The sequence below is a fragment of the Crocodylus siamensis genome, chromosome 5, assembly GCF_052110815.1.
Source record: "Crocodylus siamensis isolate JL-2025a chromosome 5, ASM5211081v1, whole genome shotgun sequence".
Lineage (NCBI taxonomy): Eukaryota > Metazoa > Chordata > Crocodylia > Crocodylidae > Crocodylus > Crocodylus siamensis.
Window position 1 is genome coordinate 198834599 of NC_143399.1, and position 10374 is coordinate 198844972.

Genomic DNA, 10374 nt, shown 5'->3' on the forward strand with positions numbered 1-10374 from the left:
TAATTGGGACTCTCTGAACATTTCCAGCCTGGGGGGAGATGGGAAGTAAGAAACATCTCACAAAGGCAAGTGCTTGTAAGATTTGAAGCTGGTTTTACAAATTCAGGAGGTTCTTTCAGTTTAGGATTTCTTCTTCATCTCTCTTAGACGTCTCTTATCACCACGCCATCGAAGAACCTCACACTCCTTGAATGTATTTTCCTTCCCAGTATCCCTCGGAGGTTGGGAAGCAGCAGCATCCCCATTTTGTCCCTTCAGAGGGAACTGAGACATGCACAGCTAAGCCACCTGCTCAGGGTCACCCAGGAAGCTTGGGGCAGAGCAGGGACTTGAACAAATCTCTCCCAGCGCCTAGGCTGGGACTCTAACCAGTGAACCATCCTGCCTGTCTTCATAGGGCTGGCCATGTGCCTGTTCATGCTAGATAATTGGCCATCGGTGTCACATGATGCCATGTATGCTCTCCTGACTGGCTAAGAGCAGACTGTTCGGGACTTTTTGTTTGCAAACTAATATTCCCTAGTTGAACGGCTGGTGCCAACTTTCAAACTAGCCAGGACTATTATTCTCATGAATATTTATTTGCACTAATGTTTGTTTTCCATGAAATTAATAACAGGCTCGTCTCAAAGGGACTGGGAATGCCAGTGGAATGAACTTATTTTTTTGCAAAGAGATTTGCAAACGCTTGCTTGCACCTGGTGCGCTAGATGTATTTCATTGTCTCTGAGCTGCTGTTTCCCCATTTACCTCGAGATACGTCATCGATACGCTAACTTAGCACGATCCTGTCCCTCTGTATTAAGTAGTCCTGCTAACTGTCCCCGTCTGCTGCTTGCTGGTGATTAGTAGGATTTGCCTTTGGCTTACAGGAGGGCGAATGCTCATGGTCCGGACGATGAAGGCCCTGAAATTTCTTTCTACTAGCAAGCATTGTGTTTGTGGCTACAGTGCACTCCAGATATGGTAACGAGCCAGACCTGAGGTTCTGGTCAGTTATATATATATATATGGTCCCTATCGTTATAATAGTTCATTAGCTATCAAGTGATGTCCTTACAATTGTAATAGCTCATTGGCTTTCAAACACTTGTCACTTTATCCTCCCAATACCATTACAAAAAAATCCCGGATTCTCTCAGGCCATCAAGGCCCATTTCCACACGTGGCAGTGATGTGGCCACCATCATGTCCAACTGCCTATGACTGCCCAGCCTGAATGACCTGGGAGCCATTTACAGGTGGGTCCGGCTATTGGCACAATGCGGCAGCAGAGCTCAGATGCCCACCAAACCACTGAAGCCACCGGAAGATGCTTGAATTGCTTTTCCATTGCACCTGCATTACAGACGGGCAATGTGGCGCTGAGGGTTTTAAGTGACTTGCCCAAGGTCACACACACAGTCGGTGGCAGAGCAGGGGACCAAACCCCCCCACCCAAGCCAGTAACCAGACTTCCTGCGTGGCACCTTCATGACCGGGCAGGCTTCGCGTGGAATTTCCTGTGTGCTGCATTACCTTCATGTGCCCGAGAGGCCTTTTTTTGTGTTGTTTGTCTGTGGTTTTGCGTGGTGAAAGGCAGGAAGGCCTGGGAGGCTGCTGGTGAAAGCATTCAAAACCACCCGTCAGACAGCAGACAATAATATTTAGCTGCTTTGATCAGTTTATTGTTACAGTATATTTATACAGCTCGCTGCAAATTCCAGTGCAGCAGCAGCTGGGAGCAACGTGGTGCATTAGGCAGAGCCCCAAAAAAAAAGGATGCTCAAGGGCTTGCGAGCTGTCTGCCGCGACGCAGCCAGGTAGCACGGGGTAACCCTGCCGTTCGTTCGCTTTTCAGAAATTCCCCTTGAAATGTGCTCCGTGACCCACCGGGCGGGCTGCAGGCGGTGGAAAAGGGCTTGCTCGTACATCAGCTGCCGTGTGCCCTGCGGGGGCTAAGACGGGCACCTTCCCTTTTGGAGAACCATTGAGTGGGGCCAGAGCCTCGCATCAGCCTCAGTGTTTATGTGGGCCACACTAGATTAAAGCTTGGAGGCAAAAGCTGTCTTTGCTGTGTGTACGGCCCTACCACGTCACGATGCATACGTATAAGAAGCCAGATGCTTGGAGGAAGCCAATGGGAGTTTGGTGTGTGTCAGGGGTGGGTTCAACAAATGCATAAACCAAAGCTGGGGTGAAAGGATTTGGCCCGTGGCATTTTTTCAGGGCATGGAGAGGAAGTCCCTGTCTCACCATGTAGCTTAGGCCCTTCACCGCTGCATGCAGGTACCTTCCCCTCCACCCTGCCTCGGCTCCCTGTGTCCAAGGCGTTGCTCCTAGATGAAGAGCTATCCTCTATGAATGCAAGAGCCAGCTACGATGAAGGTGTGAGGAGATGGACAAAGTGTCTCTCAGCAGCTCCCTTTGGGGGTGGGAGGCAATTCCTGTGTTGTCATTGCTTGTGGCAGTCTGGGACCCTCCAGGGACCTTGCAGGGCCAGACACTTCATGCATGGAGTGAGACATCACTTGCTTCAAATTGCTTACTGTCTAATTAGATGCAACTGAGAAAGGAGGGATGACTGAATCCTAGGAAAGATGAGCAGGAGAGAGATTAAGAGACCTGCCCATGGCCATAAAGGCAAGCTGTGGCGAAGCCAAGAATTGAACCCAGGTCCCCTCAGTCCCTGCCATCCTCCACATAGGAAGGCAAGCCCTTCATTCCCATGGCAGGCATAAGCTCTTCTTTCTTTTCCAGGCAGCAGAGGCATAGCAGGACAGCTCTGTGCCCAGGGTAGCCATGGCATACAGGGCAGTGCTGGTTGCAGTCGTGCCAATGGCAGTGGCATGGTCAGCACTGCTGTGGGTGCCCAAGGCTAATACTCTACTACTCCTCTCCCCGCCCAGCTGTGCTACTGCAGAGATCCATCCTCTTTTCCCTGCCCGAGAAGGACTGTGGATATTGGGAGAAGGGGCAGGAATCCAGCAGTCTCCTCGTGCAAGGTGCTTGAGTCACCTGCTGTGCCGTCGATGGGAACGCTCTTAGGGGCCCGCAGTGGTTTGATAGGGTGCTATTAGACATCGCCCTTCCTGCGCATTAAATGCACTTAAGACCAGGAATATCCATGCATTAAGGCAGGAAGCAATGGGCTAAGTGTGAGCATCTCTCAGTTATGCCTCGTCAGCCGAACACGGTCTCCAGCTGGTGGTAGGCAGTTCATGTTGCGGTAACGTCAGTCCGCTCCATAAGCCAATATGAATCATTTCCAGTCCTCCAGCGTCCTGGGATGCACCACTCCCAGCCTCCCTACATGGATGATCTGTCCTCCCAAACTCGACTGCCCCAGACTGCAGGAGACAGGGGAGCTGCACAGCCAGACAGAAAGACCGATGGAGATCTGGAGAGCCCGGCAGGCACGGGGCAGACTTGGCAGCTCCTAGGCCGGCTCCCCCTTCTCTAGCAGCAAGTCAAAGGGGGTCTTGACCCTTAACATGCAGCTGCTCACGGCATGCGCTAGCTTGGCCACCATGTGCCATTGCATCGGGTTAGCACGTGTGACTTGTAACATCTGACAACACCCACAGAGAACAAATCATGTCCTTGCCCTTAATGTAGCTACAGAAATAATGTTGGGAGCAGGGGCAGGAGTTCAGGGTCCTCTCCCACCCAACGACACACCTTAACCCCTGAGCTGCAGTCAGGCTGCCTTGTGCTGCCTCCTGCCCCCAGATCCCGAAGTGTCTTCTGCACAATGGCCTGGTTTCCTCAGGAGGGAGCCCTCATGCCATCCAGCCCATAGCCTGGCAGTCAGGGCACTCTTCTGGGAGGCAGAAGAAGGGGTGGATCCGGGGGGGTGCAATGGTGCAATTACCCTTGTTCGATTCCTGCTCCACCCAAGCTTAAAACCAGCTGCCTGGGAGAGGCAGCAGCATTTCTGCTCAGGCAGCACCAAGGGAGTCATTTGATTTTGTGGCTCATTATAATCTACCCGATTCCTTCTAACCTCTTCGCTCCACAGGTGTTAATGACCCGCTCTCCTTTAATTGTCTTAATGGTCCATCAATCAAGCTCTTCTGTCTGCTGCGGTTCTGCTACCCGAGAGCTGCGCCTGGTAATGTAACTCCTATTTCACAGCCCGGCAGACTGGTTTTAACTCTAGTGAAAAACATTAACTCTGGTGTGGGAACGTTACCTCAGGTGAATGTTAACGCAGCTGTAGAAATAACTTTCCGTGAAGCCCTGGCTGTACTGTTAAGATGCTTCAGAAGGCTTTATTTTGTTTCCTGAATCCAAAAAAAAAAAGAGATGTGCATTTAATTGTAATGTCTGCAGGACCAATGAAGCAGCCTCTCCTGAATAGTTGTGCCTAGACTTGTTTTCTGAATGCATAATGTATGGCACAGCAAATTAATGCACATGCCAATAAAATTATACTCGTTTTTGCTTCGACCTTAAACTGAATAATATAGTGCTGGGCCTCGAGTGTATTAGTAAAGCTTCTCGTGTCTTTCTACCTGGAGACAAATAGCATTGTGTTATATGTGATGATGCACCACGCCATCTGCACCACCCTTTTCAAGACCCTTCACCCACCTTTGGGTAGAAGATATGGCTTTGAGCCCATTCCAGATAAGGGAGCTGGGTCCCCCGTCTCCTAATCGTTAGAGAAAAGCACCACTTGCCCCTTGTCTTGTGCAGGCTGTCTTTTGAAAGAGTGAGCCCCATCCAGGTCCTGCAAGGAAATGCTGGGGGTGTTGGACATACTTTCAGCAGGGGGGTTTGGCCCAGGAGAGTCCTCAGGCATCCCGAGTCAGATCCTAACCCTGGAGAAGGGCTGGGTTTCAGATGCAGCCCTGTCCTTGGCGTTTCTTCCTGTTCAGTGTAGGGGGTGTATGGGCCATCCTTCTGGAGCATGCACTATCTATGCACCTAATTCACAATTCTGGACTCCACGCCAGGGGCCGACACGTCCTGTACTGGCTCTGGCCCAAGGTACGGCGAGATCTGCCGCTGGAAGGTGAGAGCGCCGAGCCCGATTCCAGCCCAGCAGCTTTAACACGAAGGCGCCCGATGACTTCTGTGGGCTTTGGAGCTTGCTGGCTTGGGGCTGTAGGTGAGTGGAAGGGCAACGCATACTTCCTCCCTCGCTTTCTGCAAGCCGTCGCCCATAACTCACCCGAGCCATTTGTTTCAGCCGGGAGGGGGGGTGGATTTGGAGAATTCGGTCGGCCAGATTGGATTTTTGTCCGTTTGGAAAAATAACGACGTAGCGATTTCTTTCTCTTGTCCTCTTCTGTGCTGCACCAGTAGCTGCGCTGGCAGTGTCTGAAGCTGATTGATTAGTTTAATAACAGGCAGTTGATATGCAGCCATAAAATTATGCACTTTTACTCATCAGCCTGATTGAACTCCTCTGCTGCGGCTGTACAGGAGCAGAACGGCAGAGTTAGAGTAATGAGGGAGACAGCCAAGGGAAACGCTAGCGATGCAGCCTGGTGTTTTTCTCTTTTTTAACGGTGAGGAGGAAAATGACCCTGGGGAGCCGTGGCTCCAAAATAAATACCGGGAAACATTCAGATGCAATTGGCACTGGAATGCCACTAAAAATTAACCCCGCTCTGAGGCATCAGCCTAGGCCTGACCTCTGCTCCAGGCTCCAAAGGCCGTAGGGCAGCCCGTGCCAAGCTGGGCAACCTCCCTTCCCATGATCCTCGGCAGGAGCTGCAAGCACTCAGGACTTCGCAGGCTCAGGGATGCCAGGATGGAGATTCGGGGCTTCCCCTCGTGCCTCCGTGCGAGGAGGAAAGGCAAATGGAGTGGAAGGGGCTTGTGTTCGGTTGCAGAGAGGGGATGAAGCCGTGGCAGCTTGGGAAGGGGTTCAGTGGCACTGGTTCCTGGGGCTCACGCTGCCTGGCACAGCCACACGGGAACCCTCCCCAGCCGTCCTTGGGCGCCCAGTTTTCCAGCTCTTTGGGCTGAGCTGTGCGTTTCCCAGCCCGGGAGCCCCCGGCTTTGCACCAGCACACAGCAGTCGCGCTTCGGCCCTTAGCCCGTGAATTACAGCATGCAGCTGTGAAGCAGCCAAGGGGAATAGTAGGCTCTCATTTCAGTGCCAATCAATATGCAGGGGAAGGCAGGGAGGGAGGGGGGGAGCCCGGGTGAGCTTTCTGCCTTACAGCAAGGCAGTCCCAGCCAGGCATGGGAAATGGCATTTAAGGCCTTATTTCTCTGTACAGTTTTTTCAGCATGGTTTGGTTCTCCGGCCTACAGCGCTAATTGTCAGGCACGGAGCCTATTCTACAGTCAACCTTTGTATCTACAGGCCCAATTTCTCTCCGAGGAGGTCAGCTGCTTGCTAGGCCTATAAGCCCCATCTGTCTGCTGTTAAATATTTGAATTGAATGGCACTTGTCCACACATGACTCAGAGAGGAGCCACCGGTTGTGTGGGGACAGCAGGATAAAGGCCTGATCACAGCCCCAAGGGGCTTTTCTTCTGGCTCTGGTTCTGTAGATACAGCTCTACGAGCCTGTAGTAGGCCTAGCATCCATATCTGTGCACCTCCAAATGCCAGTCAATGGCACATTTCCTTTCACACACCTGCATTTTATCCAGTGAGCGGAGATGCTCTCGCCTGTGGTGCTCAATGGCATGTCTCCTTCTCCATTGCTCTTCCATGGTCTCCCATGGACGTGGTTGCATGGTAGAGATGCCCAAGGATGAAGTGCACAATTCAGCTAAGGTCCCAGGAGCACCCTAGCTATGGCAGCACAGACGCCCATGCACAGTCATTGACCTTGCTGAGAGGCAATGAACTCACTGGATCGTGTGCAGGGAAGGGCTGTGGGACAGTCAAGGAAATGGGACGCTTATCCTAGGAGTAGAGATGAGAGGAGAGCTTGGCTTGTTTGGCCAAAGCCAAGAAGAGATCTGATTTCTGCCCCTAAATACATCAGTGGGGAACATGAGGGAGAGAGAAGACCCTGTTTAAGCTAAAGGACAGTGTTGGCCTAAGAACAAATGGGGATAAACTGGTCATGAGTCAGCTGAGGCTGGGAATCAGGAAGCTTCCTACCACGAGAGCTGGGCGGTTCTGCAACAGCCGCCCAGTGCCATGATGGGATCAAACGTCTACTCGGTTGTTATGGTGGCACTCAGTGAGTGTGTCTACATGTGCATTTAAGCACGCCTAAATTCAATGCGCACTAGCTTAATGTGCATTAAACAGGTTTAGGCAGGTGCCTACACATGGAGGCATTAAAGTGAGTTAACACCATGTGTGGACTGACTTGGGACTAAAGTTAGTCCCAAACTAGTCCACACACACAGCGATAATGTGCTTTAACGTCTCTACGCATGAATAGTTAAAACTCCTTAATGCACATGCATTAAGGAGTTTTAACTATTCATGCCTAAGTCTGATACCTGCATTTGCAGATACCAAATTTAGACACAATTAGCTCCAAATCACCATTTTTAAAGTGCATTAAGAGGGCGTACATGTAGACGCATGCCCTAATGTGCCTTAAATTTAGGCTAATGCACTTTAAAGTGCGTCTTGTAGACGTGGCCAGTTGGTTTCTGAAGGGGCTTTCTGGGATGTGCTGACTGATCCCAATATTCCTGTAATCCCGGTTTCTTTCTGCATGACAGAGGCCCTGTGACCATCAAGAGAAGCAGTCTATCCTGGGATGACTCTCCAGGGGCCATAAGTAACAATGCTCATACCCAGTAATTAATAACTACTCATGGTCTTTCTTTTAGGTCCGACTATCCGCCTTCCATGCACTCTGCTCACTTTTCAGAGGAGCTGATGGAAGAGCAGGGGACGGTTTACTGTGACCAAACCATCTCTTTCAATAGAGGCTGGAGTAACCTGGCTGAGCAAGAGGTGACTCAACCTCCCACTGCATCTGTGGCATGGCGGAGTCTCCATCCAGCTACAAAAACCCCATATGCAAGAGTCCCTCCCTCCTCAGCCAGTGTGAAAGGAACCTCAGCCAAAACCTTCCTTCCAAGCATAGTGGTCACCGTGAAGCTTTTCCCCCTCTAGTGTCAGCTGAGTCACATGGAGATGCTCATGAGCCTCCTACAGCCTTGACTGGTAGAGATGGGCCTTTTAGCTCGTGCAGTAGAGACTCATCCCTTTCAGTCCAAGGGTCACAAGTTTGATGAGCCACCTGAAGGTGCTGCTCCTGGGCCTGGTACCCTACTGCACAAGTGATGACCCTTTGAACCACGAGCAAGTGGCAAGTCTCTGGGGAAGAGTTCAGTTTAATTGGCCTTAGGTGGATTTATTGATGTTGAGCGTCATTAGTATAATGAGGCAGGGAAGGGCCATGTCGACGTGATCATTGTGCCGTAGGTCTTAGAAAGAACCAGTGCAATTCTGTAACAGCGGCGGCACGGTCTATCATAAATACGATAGAGGACGCTTAAAAATACACAGGAAAGCTCTCCGTCCAAGTCTCGAGGTTTTTAGAGTCATTCCAGTTTCATTTCTCTATTGTCCAAGTGGTTTCACAGTTCTTTTCCTTGGCTTGAAAAAGCAAGGCGCAGTGACACCCAGCCAGGATACTGCTGCGCAAGGGACTTCAGCCTTGCTTGGTCCCTCTCTCTTTGCCATTTTGTTTTCCTTCATTAGGCCCCTGCTGCCCTTTTTCAGACCTGCCTCCCCCCGCAGTAACACAAACACGGATTGCAATCAAACCGGAGCTGACAGGCTGCTTCCTCTCTGCACTGAAAGGTCAGGCTTCCTCGCTGCAGCCCGGGTTCCTGCATCCAGGCATCTTCTCAGAGTCAGAGATGTAAACGCTTTTGTTTTTCATCCTGCAAAAAAAGGGAGCATTGTACTTGCCAGGGACGCTGGAAGGGGGCAGAGAAAGCGCCGTGTAGCAAAAGACAGCTGCAAATGTAGTTGCCTTTTTTTTGTTCTCTTGCCCAAATTCTTTCCAAGTGTCTCCTCCAGAATTGCCGGTGAGTGCCGATGCTACATTATAATATTTCATAATCAGGCGGTTGCTGTGTTTACGGTGGCAGCGGTGACACAATTCAGGACTTTCTGCTTCGTCCTTCTGACTTCAGAAGAGAGCCTGCAAGCCAACGAGGCGCTCCATTAGCAATCAGAAGCGACACAGAGCGGGATTTTCAGACGTGCTTGATGTAAAGCTGACTCTTATTCAATTAAATTTGATGGTCCAGCTCCCACGCACTTCAATGGAAACAACGTTAGGCCAAAATACTGAAAAAAAAATCCACCCAGAGAGCCTGTGTGTCTTCACCAGTCAAGGCAGTGGTGAGTGGAGATGCCCTGGACAGCTCTGCATGAACCTGGACACTTGGAGCAGTAGAGCGGTCTCGCTTCAAAGTCGCCAAGAGGAAGACGTCACAGTGTCCCTCAGCATTTTGTTCCAACTGTGAATCCCTCTCATGTTAAAAAATCATGCCACGTTTCTCATGTGAATTTGCCTGGCTTCCACTTCCAGCCATTAGCCCTTGTTACACCTCTCCCCCGTAGATAAAAGAGCCCTTTGATACCTGGTATTCACGCCCCGTGAAGGCACTTCTGTACTGCCATCGATTCCCCTCCCGGGCTTCTCCCTGGCAAGCGAAATGGATGGCTTTCCTGAAGTCTCTCGCTGTAAGGAAAAGTCTCCTGCTCTAAAATGGTGGTTGCGATTCCTTTTTGCACCTTCTCTGATGTACGTCAACATCTTTTTAAACTGCGGGAACCAGAACTGGGTGCAATATCGCAGGATTTGTTTCACTAATACAATATGCAGCGCTCAAATCACCTCCGTAGTCCCGCTCTCCCCTTCCCTTAAAGAGCCCATTAGCTTTCCGGTCCCAGCACGGCGCTTGGCACTCACATGCATAGACTGCATAGACTTTAGGGCTGGAAGGGACCTCGCGAGATCATCGGATCCAGCCCCCCACCCCAGGGGCAGGAAGTCAGCCGGGGTCAAAGGATCCATTCACTCGCTTGTTCATCGTGACGGCTAAATCCTTTCCGGGATGGTCCTCCACGAGTGGTTATTACGATGCTCCTCTGTTTGCACATGGTGAATGCAACTGGACCATGATCACCAGTCCCTGGGCAAGCTCCCTGTCAGGGACTCCTTCATCTGTATCCATCGTAATGAGGTCAGAAGCTGAGCTGCTTCAGGCTGCGCGCGATGACAGTTGTGTCGGGTACTGGCCCTCTGTGGTTCTTAGAAACACTCACGATGGCCTGTTAATGGCTGCGTCAGCATCCGTGCCTCTCAAACTGGAGGGTCCCATAACACCACCGCTCTGCTTCCCACGTGTTCCCGATCCATCCTAGCTCGATGCAGCTTTCGGTAACAGGCCTTCCCCAGCACCCAGTCCTAGACGCTGCCAGTGAGCGGGGAC